The sequence below is a fragment of the Astatotilapia calliptera genome, chromosome 11, assembly GCF_900246225.1.
Source record: "Astatotilapia calliptera chromosome 11, fAstCal1.2, whole genome shotgun sequence".
Lineage (NCBI taxonomy): Eukaryota > Metazoa > Chordata > Actinopteri > Cichliformes > Cichlidae > Astatotilapia > Astatotilapia calliptera.
Genome location: NC_039312.1, coordinates 6,587,367 through 6,607,585, shown reverse-complemented (window position 1 = coordinate 6,607,585; position 20,219 = coordinate 6,587,367). Strand labels below are relative to the sequence as shown.

Here is a 20,219-nt window from a genome sequence, read left to right as displayed (position 1 = left end):
ATAAACAAAGAATGAATAAATACAAATTAAAACCAAAACCATCCACAGAAAAATTTAAAAAAAAAAATAAAAAAAATCTCACCTTATTTTAAACATCTATGGACTGTCCAGAGAAATGTGAATTACATCTGATTGGAAACCTGTGTAAAAATTAAAATGAATATTTTTATTGCTCTGAACATTTTACAAGCTACAGAAAACATCACAAAAAACACATCACACCTCTTTCACACTGCTGTTGTTAGTATAAATTAAAGTTTCAATGATCAAATTGGTATTGCCACCACTCTACAGTCAAAAATTATATGAAAAAATATTTTATAACTGTTTTCTCTGCAACTACAATCTCTTATTTTGGAAGTATTCACATCCGCTATGGCACTCCAAATAATATCTGAGAAAGGCCTGTGTCTACAACTTGATGAGTCCGCATTTACAAGGCTAATGAAACTGACACCATGGAAGCCACCAAGTTGAGAACCTCTTCAGTAGGCTTTCTGGCCATACCTAATATCTAAGTCAGTTGATTCTTGGTCAGGGGGGTGCCCAAATCCCAGTATTGTAATGGAGCTTCAGGTGTCATAATAGATGACCAAATAGGCAGCACTTACAGCAGAGGTGGCCAACTCCAGGCCTTGAGGGCCGGTGTCCTGCAGGTTTTAGATATCACCCTGGGTCAACACCCCTGAATCACATAATTAGTTTGTTACCAAGCCTCTGAAGAACTTCAGGACATGTTGAGGAGGTCATTTAGCCATTTGAATCAGCTGTGTTGGATCATCTAAAACCTACAGGACACTGGCCCTTGAGGCCTGGAGTTGCCCACCCCTGCCTTACAGACTTTTATGGTAGAGCAGCTAGATCTGAGCAACTATGAGACCCATACGGCATTTTAAAGAAAAAAGTCTTTGGTTTAATAAGAAATAAAACTCCACTCTTTGCACAGAACTCCAAACAATATGTTTGGCACAGTAGCAGGCACAGATCATCGACCTACTAATTTGATTCCAGCTTCGCTGTTGCTGCTGGAGAAGTGGGCGGCTGCCCGAGCTGTCATTGCCCTGTTGCTGCACCTGTGGCTGGGGGTGCCGACGGTCCAGGCCGATTCCCTCTCTCAGTCACGCGGGGTGGGCTTAGGTTTGGCCAGGTGGCTCCCTGGCCTCAGTCGGCCAATCGGGGTATGTGGCATGGCCTGCGGTGCCAATGACTTGCTGAGCAGTAGCCAAAACTGAAGAATTGGGATGCAAACCAGGAACAGAGAACATCTGCCTTCAAATTATAACTGATGCTTTACTGAAAGCAAAAGGTCCAACTTTTACAGTTTCTGTTTCAGGTTTGTGTTCCACTGTCCATAATTTCACCACTTCTCACAGTTCTATATACTTCTCTCTAATCAATTTCACATCAATCTCCTCCAATTCATCTTGTCTGGTTCTGGGGAACAGCTGGTTTATTCTCCTGCCTTCTATCTCTCTGATGTACCACATTCTTCATTGCACCTTTCTGCAGCCCTGATAGTTAGCTAACCTCCTTTCGTGCTACCTTGACTTTGGCCTCTAGTCTCCTAGGGTACTGCTCGTGTGGCTTTTCAACTTGTAGCCAAGCATCTCACTGATCACTGCTGCCGTAGTGTTAGCTGGTTAGTCTCGGTAATGATACCGTACTTTGGTACCATAGGTACTGTCCAATAGTGCTGCATTCACATCATCTAGTAGATCTTCTGAGGGTAATTCACATAATCTTTCAGTCCAGCTTTGTCCACCCACTGGTAGGACTTCTGGATGTCAGCCACTTCCTCTATCTGCTGGTAGCACGTACCGTGCAGGGGCCTATCCTTCCACGATGGTTCCTCCTCTTAGTCTTGAGCATGCGGTGGGTTGGGGGCATCTTCCTGATGTATTCGTGGGCGTTTGTTGTCTAACACTGGACTGTGGTACTGACACTCACCAGTCCCCGGCCTCCTTCCTTACGCTTAGCATACAGCCTAAGGGTGCTGGACTTTGTGTGAAACCCTCCAGCTTGATGTCAGTGGCTTCTATTTCCTCCTTTGGCCATCTTATTATTCCAGCAATGTAACTGATCACAGGCAGGGTGTATGCGTTAGCCCGGATCTGTTCTTACCATTCAGCTTACTCCTCAGGACTTGCCTGACCCTCTGCAGGTACTTCGTGGTTGCAGCTTTGCTAGCGGCCTCTTCGTGGTTTCATTTGCCTGTGGGATCCCAAGGTACTGACCTCAATAAATTATGACCAACTTGTAAAAGAAGTCACAGAAGCACTAAATCGATGGTCAAATCTGCCTATATAGGTAGATAGATATACTAGATATACTAAAAAATGACAAAGTTTTTTTTATATTATTTCCAAACACCTCTGCTGCCAACTCTATTCTCTGACAGTTTAAACAAACTATTTAACCAATTTATTTGAAGTAATAGGAGGGCAAGGCTCTGTCTAAAGCTACTTTACTTGACCTATGAAATAGGACGACTCCAACTCCCCAGTCTCAGATGGTATTACATGACTGCCCAACTAACATCAGCTTCCACCGTTAACAAAAATAGAGGTGGTATGCGTTGGGAATATAAAAGGGAAAGGCTTTCTCTCTATGCATTATAACTTATTGACGCTTTCGTCCTCAGACTCAGCAGCGGATAAGTTAGATGCATGGAGAAGGGATATCCAAGAAAACAAATGTTTTTAAACATTGTTTTGTTTTGTTTAAAAACACAAAAACAAACAATAAAAACATGCTTTAAACTTGTGCAATTTAAAGCACTCATACGTACAGTATAACACCCGTCAGGCTCTATCATATGTCCAATCACATTCCAGACATTTGTACCAAACGTTTAGTTGAAGAAGGAACTTTTTTCCTGCTCTTGCTCTTGACGAAGGCCAGATGGTGACGAAGGCCTCTCCTCCCTGCTTAGCCTCATGTCCTTGTCTAGTCTCGTGTTTTTTGTATTACTTTTCCCTGGAACACTCTCACAGTCTGTTCTCTAAAACCTAAAAGAGGAATTATGGGTTTGATCAACTGGTCCCTGAATGCAATTGACACCCTTTTCTTAACAAGAAGTCTGGGCTCAGGTGAGCCTGAGTGCAGAAGATATCGACCTATTAAGAACCATGATAACAGGGTTCTTGCTGATCGGAGCTGGCTTGGCCCTGACTTATCGAAGAATTAAGAAAGCGGAACCAGCTGTTCAAACCCCCACAAGGCTGCCCGCTGGGATTGAAACGATGGGACGACGCATGAGTTTCTCAAAATGGGCTCATTGAGTGCAGCACGGATAAGATCTTGGAGAAGCTCGCGGCTCTCCAACGGGAGATTGAGAGACCAGTGTCAGACTGTTAGAAGAGCTTTGAAAATCATATGAGTTGTTCGCACTAAAGTAAAAACCACCATCACTTCATGCGGATACCCCTTCGGCGCCAGCTGCGGTCTCAAGGCTGAAGCTGAACAAAAACACCCTGATAATGACTGTGTTTAGACTGTTCTTCCCATTCTATTCAAGGCCACCTGGGTTGGCTGGAAGACTGTTTACTTAGCCTGGCAGGGCGAAGGACACTGTCTCAGCTGAACTCTGGACACATACACACACGCACACAGACATTTATACACATGCAGATGTACACTCATCCCCCCTCCCCCTCCAAACACCTTCGACGCTTATTCCCTTCCGATGCTGACGGTGGATCGAGGACCAGCACATAGGCTCCAGGCCCAGATGTACTGTCTACATTGGCCGTCTCTCACCCTTTACCCACCCCTGTTGCTTGTCATGTGGTTCTTTGGTGTATTAAGAGTTTTTTCATGTGCTATGTGTAGAGGTGTTTTTTTTCTGTTCTCAAACGGATCTCCCTATTGGAGCTCAGTCTGGGGGGAGTTATTTTTTTCTCCTTATCTTTCCTCATGTGGTGCATTTTCCATTGTTATACCTCTCTGACCTATCTTCCTCATGTGATGTTTTTGTGTAATGTGTGTATGGTCGGAGGGTAAGATTACGCCGCCATTGCGTGCAATAGGTCAGCAGCCTTAACATGAAATTTCCCACTTGTGGGACTAATAAAGGTATATCTTATCTTATCTTATCTCTTCACCATTGTCTATCGCAGGGGTCAGCAACCTTTAAGACCCAAAGAGCCATTTGGAGCCGGTTTCCACGCAAAAGAAAACACTGGGAGCCGCAAATACTTTTTGACATCTAAAATGAAGATAACACTGTATATATTGTTTTTTACCTTTATGCTTTGTGTGAACTAAAGTGTGTTGCTTATGAAATCCATGAAGTGCTACAGAGAAAATTACATTTTATTCATGTAATTAACACATTTTGAACTCTTAAAGAAATATAACAAAAGGAAAGACACCCAGCACCTGAGCGGCACCCGCAATCGTGGCTCGCCGTTTAACGTCTGTGCTCTCTCTGCTGTTGTTGGTATATGTCGGGCTGTGAGCTGAAAAGCTACAGCCGGCTGTGTGCGTACAGCAACCGTGTGTGAAAAGTGGTCAATAAAGAGATGCTGAAAAGCATGTTCATGCAAACATCGTCGGGTCTGCCGTGGTATGTTTACAACGGGACTTCTGCTCCTGAATCTCTGCACACAGCGTCTGCAAATCGGGGCTGTACGAAGTCACTTTCATCTTCACGCAGGACTGTAAGCTGTCATCTGTGAGGCGTGAGCGGTGTTTGTTTTTAACATAGTTCACGGAGGAGAACAGCTGCCGACATAATGTGGATCCGAAGATCCATAACTGGCCTACCTGGGGTTGAAAGTCTCTATAAATGCACGGCGTTTCAGCGGGTACACCGGCTTCCGCGAGTGTGACGCTTATTTTGGGCGATGAAAAAATAATAAACTATGGACTATGGACTACTTCAAGCCAGAAGTAGCCTGGCTACTGACTACTTCAGCCCATGTTGGAGGAGTATGGATGCACACTCCATGGGACTCTAGAAGTAGGAAACTGCAGAATCTGTAGGCCTGGAAAGACGAACATACATTGCCAAGGGCAAACGACGGGACTTTGTGAATATCCATTTTTTAAATAATAGTTTGACTACTATTGTTCCAGATAAACACATCCAGACCCTTTTCAGTGCTGCTGCTATTTGTAGATTGCTCTATGGAAATCTTGTTCTGTCCCTATCCCTGTGTGAATGGTGGACAACTTCCCAGTGCACATCCCACTGAATGTTGAAAAAAAATATGACTGGCTGGACTCCTCAACTCATGTGCTGCTTATTAGCTTGGAATATGATGAGTCTTCAATTGTAAACTGCTGGGTCACAGCCAGTAACCATCTATTGTCATCTGTCTTGATGATACATCCAAAACTCAGGTCAGTTTAAAACAGAAGTTCTTTTCTTTGGGAAAATGTTGGATCTTTGTTAATAACGCAGGGGCAAGTGGCCAGAATGGACCTTCAACTGAGCAAACAATAGGGGATCTGTGCTGGAAGAGATCCAGAGGTGCACACGATTATCTTGTAAGCAAATACTTAAAATTCAAAAACATCACATACGGTTTTTGATTTTTTATTGGGCTAGTTTGTGGAACGTATTCCACTTGAGCTAATTTAGGTTACCTGATGTACTTCGGTTTTGTTTACTTACCTATACACCAGTCCTGAACTCAAGACATAGATGTGCCATTTTAAAACAAAAAGAAAGAACACACTCAAAAGCTTAACACTAAAATTCTTCTTTACCTGGTGGTAAAATGTCTGCTGCCATCCAAATCTTCAAGATGTTTTTTCAGTTTTCTGTAAAAGAACAAAAATAAATAAAATATGTTAACATCATTATTATTATTGTCATCATCATCACTTTGAGTACTAACAGTAGCTTTGGCACCGTGTACAAATTAGATCATGCAACAGAAGAACTGAAGAAACAAAGAAGAACAGACCAAAATTCCTTCACAACAATTTAAGAGACTGACGAAGTGGTATAGAAAACTTGAGTGTACTTAGTTTTTCCTCCCACACATTGTTACTGCATTTTTAGTTTAGTTTTTGTTGGATAAGTAGCTGTGATCTAGCCATTGCTCTCAGCGTGAGCACTTCCCTCTCACTCAGTCACAGCAGTGACTGCCAGGGTTCAGTGCTCCTCACTGGGGACATGGCTGCTTTCTGTCTTTACTTATGAGTGTGGCACTTGACAAATTATGTTGTGCTTATAAGAATCAGGATCTTTAAAAAGCAACGGCTTTATTTAAACACAAAAATCTAATCACACACTGGTGACGGCAAGCTACATTGTAGCCACAGCTGCCGGACACTGGCGCCACCGGGCCCTCTGACCACCACCAGTAGACAAACATGGGGTTAGTATCTTGCCCAAGGATATTTAGCATGCAGCTAGGAGGTAGCCTGGGATCGAACCACTGACCTTCTGAATAGTGGCTGACCTGCTCTGCCTACCCCACAATGCAAAGACTTTTCAATTACAATGTAGGCCCATCCCAATGAACCGCTTACTTTTTCATAGTTTTCACTCAAATCGGAACTGTATTTTTCAGTATAAGAACATCATATTTAGTAAGATGTGACACTAACCATTGAAACCATCACCTTATCAGGACAGTATTCACTGATCAAAATCAGATGAGCAGCTTTAGACCCATGCCATGCTTCTGTTTTTGTTTGTTTTTTTTAAATATAGGAATTATGGTTCAATACCCTCCCAACCCCCCCAAAAGGGGAAATAATAACAGAATTAGATTTATTTACATCACTGTATCTTCTATCTAATTTGCAAGGCCAAAGCACTGTAAGCTTTAACAGAGCAGCATGTTCTTGCAAACCAAGCCAGCTGTGACAGTCCATGCAAGTCAATGCTTGTCAAGCTGGCAATAGTGCTGGTTTGTGCAGTTCCAGTTTACCCTACAGCTACAGGATTTTACCCTTTACTTCTACTTAAGGAAGCAGTATTTTAATGTCAAGTCAATAATACATATTATTTCCCTTGTTAATTTTTGTGCTTTTCCTTAGAAGTAATTTTTAAATTGGCGTTTTATTTTACTAGTTTATACTATTGGCTTATTATTCTGGAAGAGCCATGTGTCAGAAAGATCATGGTAAAACCTTGAGGCCTCGGAGATGTGAGTCATGGGCAGCAAATGAATCTTTTCAAGTGGCACAGATCTGGATTGCAAAATGAAACTCCAAAAATATTGTATTGGTAAAGATACATTGTTTCCATGTCCAGGAGACCACGTTCAGTTGGCCTTCATGAAGTTTGCTGCTTTGCTTCATTGCTTCAAGCTACAAGCTACCTCAACCACACGCCGTTTTAACATGTGTGTAACACAAGCCAAAAATAAATGTAGGTTCCCATTAACAAAACACCTGAAGAAAAAAGGATCGTGCTACCCTTCTTACTCATTTCAAACATAAATCACTTGGCTTTGTAAAGATCATCTTTTGTGCTGATTATAATTTAGCACTTCTTTTCTAGTCTACCACTGCTAAGGTATAGTGCTTACTGGGTCAGTTTAAAACTCCAAAACCAATACACCTTCTTGTCTGCTGTACAAGATGCGGTTGGCATTTAAAGGGTTAACAAGTAGCAACCATTTTGTGTCCAAGACTTGCTACAAAATGGCACCCTCTTTCCTTCTGCTTGTCTATTACACAAACGCCTTTTGCTTGTGAAGGCACACAGGGAGCAGTTCCAAAGGGGACAAAGGAAAAAAATTCTGGAATAGGAGCAGGCAAAATCGTTAAAAGGCTGAAAAGAAGCCCATGGATCAGTCTGACACTGAGATGAGGTTGCTTTACTCAACTGCACATAAAATCCCAGACATCCAACTGTTTCAATCTGTACTCTTAATGTCAGACTTTGCTCCATGCTACTCCAAAGGTCCTCTGCTAAACTGTAAACTGATCCCACCTGACTCTGTAGAAATGCCACACTCACACTGCAGCTCTTGCCTGTCAGTACACTTGTATCTCCAAGGTCATAGGCTTAAATCCTGAGATTCATTGTAAAACGCTTCCTTGGATAACAGCTAAATGACTTCTCTGCTGGCTGCACTAACAAAAAAACCCTCTTTCCATACTTTACCTCTAAAAAGGAGACATTCAGACTGTTTTAGTGTTCGTTTGTGGTGCTGTGGGAAGTGGGAAGTACCACGGGACCTTGGGAGGAAAGTCTTAGTCCTATTTGTTATCTCACTGCTACACATCTGACCAAATGCTGTGTAAAATTGGTATTGTTGTTGTGAGGCTCAGCACTTAATTAGATTTTAGCTTCAAATATGATTTTGATTCTCAGTAATAAGGAAACAAGAACACTGGGGTGAAGCAAGCACTGTTTTACATTCATCAAGCACACCTCCTTTACAGCTATGTACTTTCAGGCCTCTATAAAAGTCCAAACAGACTCACCACGTGTTTCAACTTTAGTCAACAAGTTCTGTCTAGAAAAAATTAAAATCAATATGTTCTTCAGTGACCTTTTGAAAGGCTATTTAATGCTTGCTTGCTGCTGCTCTAATCTGTCAGGAATCTATCACCTGTGCCAGACTAAGGTGTCATCTTACTTAAACTAAAGCCCCTTTTGCCCCATTAGTACCTACTCTGATTGTTCAACAACTACAACAAAGGTGGACACTGAGGCAAGAATACACCTGCTGCTCAGTCTGTGGCTTTGTTCAGACTTCCCTCGTTGCCAGGATTCAAAATTGGTGGGGTTTTTTTTCTTTCCCCCCCCCCCAATCTTTACCAGTCGTCATCCCAAGTCTTTCTTTACAACTCTAGATTCTATAATCTCCTCTTATATTTGGAAGGGTAAACGACCTCGAGTAGCTAAGGTGCAACTACAGAAACCTAAGATTGAAGAGGATCTGGCACTCCCCAACTTCCGCTTATACTATTAAGTTTATTTTGAAAAGTCTCAACAGGAGCTTGAGCTTTATTGTGAAAGGTTTATGTGGAAGATAAACAAGCGGACACGCGATGGTTTTACCGTCGTTGTTGCTAACGACAATGCATAAAAGCAGGCACTTGTCCATCCGTAGTGTGGTTATATTAAATATAAGAGAAAGAGAGAACTTTAAGAAATGAATATAGCCACTACAGTGACCATCAAAACCATGAAAAAATATTGCCGTAAACAGTTTATTTTGTGACACCATGAAACAAACGATAGCGTAAAATGAAACGATAGATGTTTTTATATCGTCATCCGATATATCGTTATATCGAACAGCCCTAACCCTTGCTGTAACAGATGCAGGTCCATCCATCCATCTTCATCCGCTTTATCCGGGGCCGGGTCGCGGGGGCAGCAGCCTAAGCAAAGAGGCCCAGACCTCCCTCTCCCCAGCCACCTCCTCCAGCTTATCCGGGGGAATACCAAGGCATTCCCAGGCCAGCCGAGAGATATAATCTCTCCAGCGTGTCCTGGGTCTGCCCCGGGGCCGCCTCCCGGTGGGACATGCCTGGAACACCTCACCCAGGAGGCGCACAGGGGGCATCCTTGTCAGATGCCCGAACCACCTCAGCTGGCTCCTTTCGATGTGGAGCAGCAGCTGCTCTACTCTGAGCCCCTCCCGGATGGCCGAACTTCTCACCCTATCTCTAAGGGAGAGGCCAGCCACCCTTCGGAGGAAGCTCATTTCTGCCGCTTGTATCCGCGATCTCGTTCTTTCGGTCACTACCCACAGCTCGTGGCCATAGGTGAGGGTAGGGACGTAGATCGACCAGTAAATTGAGAGCTTCGCTTTTACACTCAGCTCCCTCTTCACCACGACGGACCGGTGCAGCGTCAGATGCAGGTCTGATAATGCTAATCTAACCCACATGTTTTGGACCTGCCCTGCCCTGGCAAATTTTTGGGAGGAGATTTTCTGCACTTTGCACAAGGCTTGAAACTAGCTCTCAACCCCCTAACTTGCTCTCTTTGGTACAACAAGAGAGGATGATAAGTATATTTCCAGAGCAAAGCGTAGGGTGCCGTCTTTTGGTTCCCTCCTGGCTAGGCGTGCCATTTTGATGAAGTGGAAGGCTGCTGCCCCGCCCTCCCATGTTCAGTGGCTTGCTGATCTCTTCCCTCTTCTTTTTTTTTCTGTGTAAACTGTATCCACAATTACTCAATAAAAATATTTTGAATTTAAAAATAAAAATAAAAAAATAAAAAATGGGTGGTTTTGATTTTAGTAAACGAGAGACTCTCATGACGCCACTGACCAGGCAATCAGTGGCACGTAGTCTGACGACGTCACATTTTAGTACCTGCTCAGATCACTTGGGATCCCGGCTGAGAAGGTACTACAAAGAGTACCTGGTACCAGGTACTATGACCTAATGGAAAACCCTGAATACCGTGATGAATCATGCTGAGTTCTTCCAAGTAGGTACTAATGAAATAGGGCTTAATAGATTGATTCTACTACTACCACCTACCCGGGTCGGCTCAGTACAGTTCGTCACGGTTTTCCCTTAGATGGTAGTACATGGTTCCAGACTCCATTTTTAGAACCTACTTGGTTGGTGTTCCAAGCATTCCGAGTCCGGAATTGTGACATCAACAAACTGCACAAAAAAAACAACACTGCAATCGCAGAGTGTGACAAAAAGTGATACCCCGAAGCAGCAGGTACACCACGCCTCAACATCCTACTTTGTTGTGGTGTTCGTGTTGCATTCAAATGATGTCCCAGGACTTTTGGCCATGTTGCTACAATGACCCCACGCACCTTAGGTGGTACTCCACTGTATTGGAAAAAGAGTCAAGCAGAGTCGAACTGCGTCAAGTTGTGTCGAGCCAATCCAAGTAGGTACGAATTGAAAAGGGCTATTACTTTCGCCACACTGGTTGCTGAATGTGCTAGTTGAGAGTTCACCACAGTCCTTCGTGTCACCATTAAAGCTTGAGGCTAGACTAAATCTCCTCACAAAAACCCCCTCTGAATCAGCTGCAGAAGTTTCTTAAAAGTTTTTTTTCCCCAGAAACTCTGAAAAGCTGAGAATCTCTTAGCTGCTCTAATGATATCTAGGCAGCAAAGATTGAATTGCTTGCTTACAAATTCTCCACAACAGGAAGGGCATCTGGCGTAAAAGATTTTTCCAGAAAACATAATCTTTTTAGAATTGGAACATCTCCCTCTGGATAATCTGTGGAGCTCTGAAGTTCCTCAGTGATATCATTAAAATGGCGGTAAACAAACTAACAACGCAATCGTCTTCAATTCTGCTTTCCCAGCCTCAGCACCGGTACGATGTTACAAAACCTGAGAGATGAATAAATGGCTAAAAACAACAACAAAGCATGCCTTGCGTCAGTACTGTGACATCACTTGCCATGGGTATAATGAGCCCCTTAGAATCTCCATTGATCTCCCTGTGGCTACTTGAGCAGTTTTCTAAGTCACTTACTACCTAGACCTCATTTTGATCCCATCTGCAAGAACTAACATCTTGTGGTAGTGACTGCACCCTGGCAGGGGTCATTTGTTACCCTTGCTTACTGAAGCGAGGCCACAGATAAAGTGAGCAATTTCTTAACTGGGTGACGGTTCTAGCCTTCAATAAAATTTATGATTCACCCCAATGACCCCCACAATTTAAACTAACTTAATTTTCTTTACACCACTTTAGCATCTGACTACAATAAGAAAGTGCAAGGAGAAAGTACTATGCAAGCTTTACAGGAGCAGCATATTCCGGTACACAGAGCCCCTATAGACCATGCAAGACACTGTTTACCAAGCTGGCAACTGTGGTGGTCTGTGTGGTGCCATTTTAGCCTAATAATCCTAGTATGTAATCCCATCACCTTTAAAAAAATAAAAAAAATAAAACTATATCCCAAGATTCATTAGTTGCTTTATGTGTTTTTGTCAAAAGCAAACAAAACGCCTGCAACAGAATCAACATTCATGCGTGTTGCCCTGAGACCTTTAGTGGAAGAACTTCGAAGTGTTTGTTTCCACTGTTTCATATATTACTGCCTTTTTCTTTTTGAGAAGCTATATGCTCAGTGCCATTTGTCTTTTTGTCAAAAGACCGATGAGGATATCATTGTTTCTACCGCACTGTCTAAACTGTCCCCAACCCCCGGGCCACGGACCAGTCGTTTGGTACCGGGCCGCGAGAGATGAGGCTTGGGTGTGAAATTAATGGTTTCAGGGTTTTTATTGTTAACTCAGTTTCCCTGGGTATTTTCACATGTGTTATGAATAAATCGTGCTTTTTTTTGTACCGGTACTGGTTTTATTTTTTTGTATTTATCCGTAACACCTTAAAGGCCGGTCCATGGCACAAAAAAAGTTGTGGTTTAGCCCACATTTACAGTCTTAGTCTGATTGAGCTAAAACAAATATCAGCAAAAGAACAAAGGATGGTTAGCATTATCAACAAATGAATCCTACTTGCTACTAATCTCACAGATCAGCCACTGTGAAGATTTCTTTCTGTAGCAATAATTAGAAATGGTTGTTAACAACCAGTAAAGTTGGCTTTGTAAAGATCATCTTTTGTGCTGATCATAATTTAGCCCTTCTTTTCCAGTATACCATTACTGAGGTATTGTGCTTACTAGGTCAGTCCAAATGCTGCAAAGCCAATACACCTTCTTGTCTGCTATGCAAGATGTGATAGGCATTTAATGGGTTAACAAGAAGCAACCATTTTGTGTGCAAGACTTGCAACAAAATGGCACCCTCTTCTCTTCTCCTGGCCTATTACACAAACTCCCTTAGGCTGCAAGGGCACACAAGAACGAGTGCCCATGCGGACAAAAACAAGCAGCAACAACAACAACAACAACAACAACAAAAAAAAAAAAAAAAAAAACCTACTACAGAGCAGATAAAATGTTCAAATGGCTGAACAGGAGCTCCTGCATCAGTCTGACACTTTGTGACTAGACAGACTGAGCTGCTTTACTACATGACTGAGTAAAGTAGACCTGCCATCGAGGGGAGCAGCAATGAAATGCTCCACTGATAAGGAACTGGTTAGATACATGTTTCTCAAGTGAGATTCAATCCATGTATTCTTGTTAGAAAAATGCTAAAGCTTGACACCTGACCATTTTATTCCCCAATTTCAGGATTTTCACTATAAGAAAGAAAGAAAGAAAGTGTGTACTTTATTGTACTTTATTGAGCCCCGTGGGGAAATTGCTCTCTGCATTTAACCCATTCACTCAGTGAAGCAGTGGGCAGCCATTGGGCGCCCGGGGAGCAGTGTGTAGGGACGGTACCTTGCTCAGGGGTACCTCAGGGTAGCTGTTAAGGGGAATCGAACCCCCGACCTTCCGATCATGGGGCAACCACTCTACCTACTGAGCTATCCCTGCCCCTATAAACTGTTTACTCTCCTGCAGACTTTCTGGGAAGTCTTTAATAATGTCTCTGATTGTGGAAAAAGCACTAAACAGATCTTGTCTGAAAACTTCACACTCATTGCAGCTCTTGCCTGTCAGTGTACTTGTGGCTCCAAGGTCATGGGCCTAAATCCCAAAACTGGATGTAAAATGCCAATTTGGACAAAGAAACCCCACCCCTCATTTCAGTTTCTTTATCCAAGAGTGTTTTAGTGGAGCTGTGGCAGTTAATACACACGAGAAGTACAGGAAGTACCAAGGGAACTGAGGAGGGAGCTTTCAAGCATGATTTTGACTTGCAGTGAATCTTAAACTTCCTGTTTTTGAAAAGTTTGTTTTTGCATTTTAACAAATCCAGTCCTCTCCTCTAGCACCATGCACTTTCACCCCTCTCTAATAACCTACTGGAACAGGAGCAGAAGGAAACAAAATAGAAAGCAAAGCAACTGGATAACATTTTGCAGAAAGTCTCAGCTTTTGTATAATCTTTGATTTTCTGAGAACCCTATAATGACATATCATTGTAATGATGGTAAAGCCTAAGACTCGTACATATTTCAACCCAACATGGCAGCTATTTGTCCCTATCTTTGGTGCACAAAGTGCAGGGAAGAATATAAAAGCCTTTGGCATTCAACTGGAAAACTTTCTCTGTCATGCTATTGCTTGGTGACGACATCGTCTTTGACTGCCCAAGAGACAACTATCATCGTGCAAAACCACACTTAAGCCCTTTTCCATTAGTACCTACTCAGATCAACTCAGCATAGTAACTGCTACTTTTTTTAGTACTTTATTGGCCGGGATTCCAAGCGATCCAAACAGGTACTAAAATATGCTGTTGTCAGACTGCATGCCACCGATTGGCTGTCCAGTAGCGTCACTGGATGAGTCATGAGAGTGTCTCGTCCCGAAAATCAAAACCGCCATTTTTGAAACTCGGCAACGTAGGAAATGGCAACAAAAAACCAACGCCATGTTTCCCTGGGTGTGAAAAGCTACAGACCGAGCAGCGGGTATATCTCAGTTTCGATGTCCACCGTTGTTGTAGCATTTGTGCCGCATATTATTAGCATTGCAGGACCCGCAGACACGTCATTGTGACGACAAGCACGCAATCAAGGTACTACTGGATTGTAATGGAAAACCAGTCGATCCAAGTTGAGTTGAGTCTATCTGTAACGAGTCAACCCGAGTAGGTACTTTTCCCACTAGTATCTACTTTGGTCAGCTCTGAATGGCTTGACTCAGTTTTTAGGGTTATCCATTACGTGGTCTTAACAGGTACAAGTTCCTGTTTTAGTACCTACTCGGCCAGGGCCAAGCAATCTGAGGTGATCCCACAATATGCTGTCAACAGACTGTAGGTTAGTCAGTGGCGTCACCCAATCAATCAATCAATCAGTCATGACTAGTGGTGCAACAGATCACGGTTGATCCGAAATCCGAACCGATCCCACTCCACGGTTCGGTACGCACGTGATCCGAAGATTCGAAAAAGAAAAGTATGTGTATGGTGCGCGTGGTCAGTCTGTCAAGCGGTAGTTATGGCCAGTGCTAGTGGTCCAAGTGGCGGAGCAGAGGAGCTTGCGGCATTTAAGCAGGCTTTTGTTGCCCAATCCGACCGGGCTAAAGCTATTACAAAAGCTACTGGGGTGTTTAGCTGCAGATGGGAGGCCGTATTCCGTTGTGCAAAACAGGGGGTTTAAACTGTGATGAACGTGCTTGAGCCACGCTATGATATCTCGTTGCGCGTCCACTTCAGTGTGACAAGATCATTCCAAGCATGTATGAGCAGGAAAAGTTTAAGGGTATGGCTGAACTGTCCCAGGCATCTTCTGTTGCTCTAACTACAAACGGGTGGACCTCCAGGGCAACGGAAAGCCACGTGACCGTGACAGCTCGTTATATCACAGCGGAGTGGTAGATACAAAGCCCTGTACTGCCCTTTAGATTACATTAGATTTGATGAAACTTTATTTATCCCTCGGATGGGTTCCTCCAGGAAATTCAGTTTCCAGTAGCACAGCACTGACAGAAGTTGCAGAATGTGAGCAGAAATATACCATATATAAATACAGAGAATACAAAAGGGATAAATAGAATAAATAGGAATAAGAATACAAGGGAACGGCACATTTCAAGTATTGTGAGTCTATTACACAGCTGGATATTAACAAAAACTAAGGCACTACAGCTTACTTGTTCCCCCCTCCTTTGTTCCCGTTTCCCCTTCCTCTCCCCTCCAGCGAGGAGTTAACAGTTTTATGGCGTGTGGGACGAAGGACTTCTTAAGTCTGCTGGTCCTTGACTTTGGGAGAAGCAACCCGTCACTGAACAGACTCCTCTGGTTGTTTATGGCCATGTGCAGAGGATGCAGAGGATGCCCAGCATGGTCCATAATGTCCATATTACACTTTATCTCCAAAAGTTGATTCTGTTCATCTGGACGTAGTGTTTTGTGGGAGAAACGTTTTGTCACTCATCCAAGTAACTTCTTCAGTCTCAGCTGACTGCAGGTTTCCCCAATCTTATAAACAGTACATTTGCATTATGACTGAAACCAGCCTTTTCAAACCTATTGCACTTTAATTTGTTTTTATATAAGTCCGTGGAATGAGTCTTCAGTTGAATGTTTTTTAATAGGCAAAAAATACTTGAGTAAATGGGGAGTCGAATTTTTGCCTTTTTTTCTATTTTTGCTGATCCAAAAATGTATCCAATCCGTGACTTAAAACCGTGATCCGATCTGAACTGTGAGATTTTTGATCCGTTGCACCACTAGTCATGACAGAAACAAAAAGCCATATATCGAGAAGCAGGTGTACCATTGCCTCAGCATCCTCCGCATACAAATGACATGACAGGACTTTTTGGCTGCATTGCTATATGTACCCCTCGCATATTAGATAGAACTCAATTGTAACCGAAACAGAGTCGAGTCAAGTAGCTACTAGTGGAAAAAGGCCATTATAGTCCGAATCTGTGATCAAGACAAAACAAATGCGGGATTCTGGAAATGTCAATGAAACAACAAAAGGAAAACAGGACGGTGCCACCAATGAATAAATATTACTTACATCTAAACCCACAGAAGAACTGTTGTGAAGCCCATCTTAACAAGGTGCCTTTTTCAGTCTTCCACCACTCGGGTACTGTGCACACTCCCTCAATGCAATTGCAAACCAACACACAAAATAGGACAGAGGCACATATGAATTCCATATCCACATCTACCACCTTCATTCTCCAACTCCTGCAACTGGACTACCCAAAACAATTCTACACTGGTGTGCTTACTAACTACTAGCTGAATTGATTAAAATGCTGATTTGATTTTTAACAAAGCTTAAAGTAAATTCTGTTATAATTTAGTGCAGCAGTAACAAACAAGATCGAATGATCAGCACATTTTAAATGTGTCAAAACATCCAACTGTGGTGAGTTACAAAAAACTCTGACCAATGATAGCTGTCAATAAATTAGACCCAACTTATATAAAACTTCACATGCTTGCAGAGCTTTGTTTTATTTCAACAAAACTCACCAAGGACAAGGATTAAGGCTCAAGCTAACACAAGTGGCAGATAACAAACTAAGGAGTGTTGGGGGGTGTTAGAGGACTCTTGTCTTAAGTAAAAATTTACAACTATATAGCACCCTAGCCATGTCTAGGCTGCTGTGTCACAGTGAAAATTAAACCTTCAAGCACAAGTATGAAACAAAAACAAAACCAGTATGACCAATTAGTGCTCTTTGCACTCATGAACTGTTACAAAACAAAACTAAAACTGAACTTAACAAAACACCGGTTAAAAACAAAGACCTTCTGCTGATAAATTGAGAATGTTCCACCTGCCGTGACGGTGTAAAAGATGTAGAACATGTCTGAGGTCAAATTATTAAAGTACACTCCAGAAGAGTAAATCTAAGGATGAGTGTATTTTTGCAATTTTACAGTTACATTGAGCCTGTATGTAAATATTTTATGGAGCAGGATCTCTACACTAGGCAGTCCCCACCAGTTCCTTTGGGGCAAAGGATCTGGTTTGACTTGAGGCAAAATAAGTCCCAACTGGCCTTCAAACTGCCTTGGTGACAAATGGTTAAGTGATATAGGACTCTTGATTTCACAAGATGTTACAAAATAGCTAATAGAACTTCATAAGGTATCATGTCACTTTCCACAACAACCTAAAATACAAATAACAATACTACAACTAATAATAATAATAATAATAATAATATTAATAGTAGTAAATGCTAGCACCTAAGCAGATTCTCCCTCCCAAATCTTTAAAGTTGCTTCAGGCCAAATAGCTTGGCTTCAGGTGTTTCATTATGGATACTGTTTCAAGAGGTACAATGAATGCACTATGAATCTGGTATTTATTAACTAACATGGTGTTGACCTGTTATCCACAAAAAACAACAACAAAAACAATAGCTTTTTAGTCAAATAGCAAATTATTTGTGTAGCTCAGTGTCATAAAAACCAAAATGTGATCTTTAAACAAATGCTAAAATACCTTACTCATTAAACAGTTCTGTCACCTTTTGAGCAAATAATACACTATTTTTGATGACAACGAAACTAGCCATGAGAAAGGCAATATGTATATGAATAAAATTAGAGCAGTTTACAAGAAAACATGTATACGGAACAAGTATGATAAACTGATATTATATGAAATCCAGGTATTTCCAGGTGTTTCCTTTTCACTATTTTTGCTATTAGTCTAAACCTTAAGCTTTCTAGGATGATTAAAAAAATGTTGTTAACTATCACATTCAACTCGTTTTTTGAGGTAAAATTTAAGAGTAAGAGTTGTTGTTTTTTTTAAAGAAAACTTTAAAAGTGCACTTATTTGATTATTATTGTAAAATCTGATACAAACCACAAAGTAACTTCTTTTTTTTTTAAATGAAATTACTAGCAATATCAATTTTATTGTGCATTTGTTGTTGGAGGGTCACAGAGAACACCAACACTGTGACCACATTAATAACAAACAGAAAGCTGAGCTAATATGGGGCAGAACTATTGTGTTAAATAGTGTAAATAAATAGCAGGTCTGCCCACTATACCTCATTATAACAGTGGGTTAAACCACACACCTGTCTTACCGTTCCAACAGCAACCTGAGCTCTAATGAACCACTGGCAGGTAAAGCAATATATAGATGTGTTTTACCACATGGGTTTATTATGCATATTACTAATGACCCTTTAGATTAACGAGCCCACACTTAAGAGTACAAAAACAGCTCCAGTGTACAGGCTATTTTCTGTTAAATTGGGTTAGACAGATTAGCGCTTTACATCATTTATTGTGTGACCATCTGAAATCGTTGTGCTCCTCTTGCCCTGATGTTAGACACTGATTTTTTTTAGCGAGCCTGGACGCAAGAGTGCAGACCAAAACAAAGCGCTGTGATGCATTCGGGTCAACAAAACCACGAATAGGGCAGCGGTGCGGCTCTCGACTCCAGCCACGTGTCTGTTAATTTTACATTGACGATAGCCGATGTTCTGACAGTAGCTACCTTAGTGCCTAGCACCGTGCTAGCTAGCATTGGCACCCAACAGCTAATGGCTACGCTGCGGCTGGTCTTTAGCACGACCCCCTTACCAGATCAAAGCTCCGCGCTGGTCTTGCGTGCATCACAGCCACTCTTCCCCTGTGGTTTATCAGCTAGATGTCCCGTCTTGTAATAACCACTCAACAGGCTCCCATTGAAGCATCGGCTTTGTTTGCCAGTGTAAAGAGAAAGCGGCAGTCCTCCTTGTCGATGTCTTCCGTCTTCCTGTGCAATACCGTCAGGATAATCTTTCTATTTTCCTTTCAGTGAGCTAATGGAGGTTGTTCAGTCAAAGACACTAAAGCGTTTTATTTTAAGTCCGGTGCAACAAAGCTCGCTTTGTCGATGATAGCAGTGCTAGATCCGCCTCCATTATCTGAATTTGCGCAATTACGGACAGTGTGCCCGAAATTCTGCGCATGTTACACAATATCTGCTAACAACCAATGACAATGTGCGAGGAATCCAATTGAGCCCGCCCCTTCATGTTCTATGGCTCTCAGAGTCTGGCTGGGCGGTAGGAGGATCTCTTCCGGGCGACCACGCTGCGGTTCTCTGCGTGCTGCTGCAGCTGCTGCTCCTGCGCTCCCTACGTGCTGTAACAAACACCCTGTACCTCTTGCGCTGACGGTGACTGCGCCCATTAATGAAGTCCTCAGTGGGGCTTTCCTGCTCCCCTGTGCAGTTTCAGTACTCTGCTGATGTTGCACGAGCATCACCAAACTTATCTGGGCACTCAGACCTATGTGCCTACTTGTCTGCTGTGCAGGATGTGGTTGGTATTTAAAGGGTTAACAAGTCGCATACAACCATTTTGTGTGCAAGACTTGCACACAAAATGGCGCCACCTCTTCTTCTGCTGGTGAGCCAGACAAAAAAGAAAAAAAAACCCTTTGGCTGAGAAGGCACATGAGAACCAGTTCCCATAGGAGGGAAAAAATGTTCAAAAGACTGAACAGGAGCTCGTGGATCAGTCTGATAACAGTGTGACCAGACATTGGGCTATTTTACTGGTGCTCTCATGCTCCTAACATATGAACCTTTTAAGGAATAGGCAGTTAATTGGATAATTAACCATAAGTCATTCGATGAAATTAAATGTGTACTACAAAAGTTTTGCAAATTAATGTTCAACTGTTTCTGACCAGATTTTACACCCCCAAGCAGCAAGAAAAGGCTCCACTGATATGGAATTCGTTAGATCACTGTTTGTCATGTGGGATTCAATCTAGAAATATCAGAAAGTGGAGATCTGACCATTTTAGTCTTTTTCCCTAATGTCAAGGTTTGCCCCA

General features: G+C 42.4%; 1 protein-coding gene across 2 annotated transcripts in view; it reads right to left on the bottom strand.

Annotated features, from left to right (window-relative positions):
- The window catches only part of znf1035 (zinc finger protein 1035), a 30,083-nt gene extending 10,275 nt beyond the window's left edge, over positions 1-19,808 (bottom strand). Inside the window, exons 1-4 of one of the 2 annotated variants that reach the window (XM_026183596.1) lie at positions 18,975-19,808; positions 5,716-5,769; positions 2,122-2,211; positions 83-140 (exon numbers count right to left, since the gene is read on the bottom strand). The gene's annotated coding sequence lies outside the window, so the exon portion shown is untranslated. The remainder of the gene's footprint in view (positions 1-82; positions 141-2,121; positions 2,212-5,715; positions 5,770-18,974) is intronic. The other variant, XM_026183595.1, reaches the window with a different exon arrangement.
- Between the last annotated feature and the right edge of the window lie 411 nt (positions 19,809-20,219).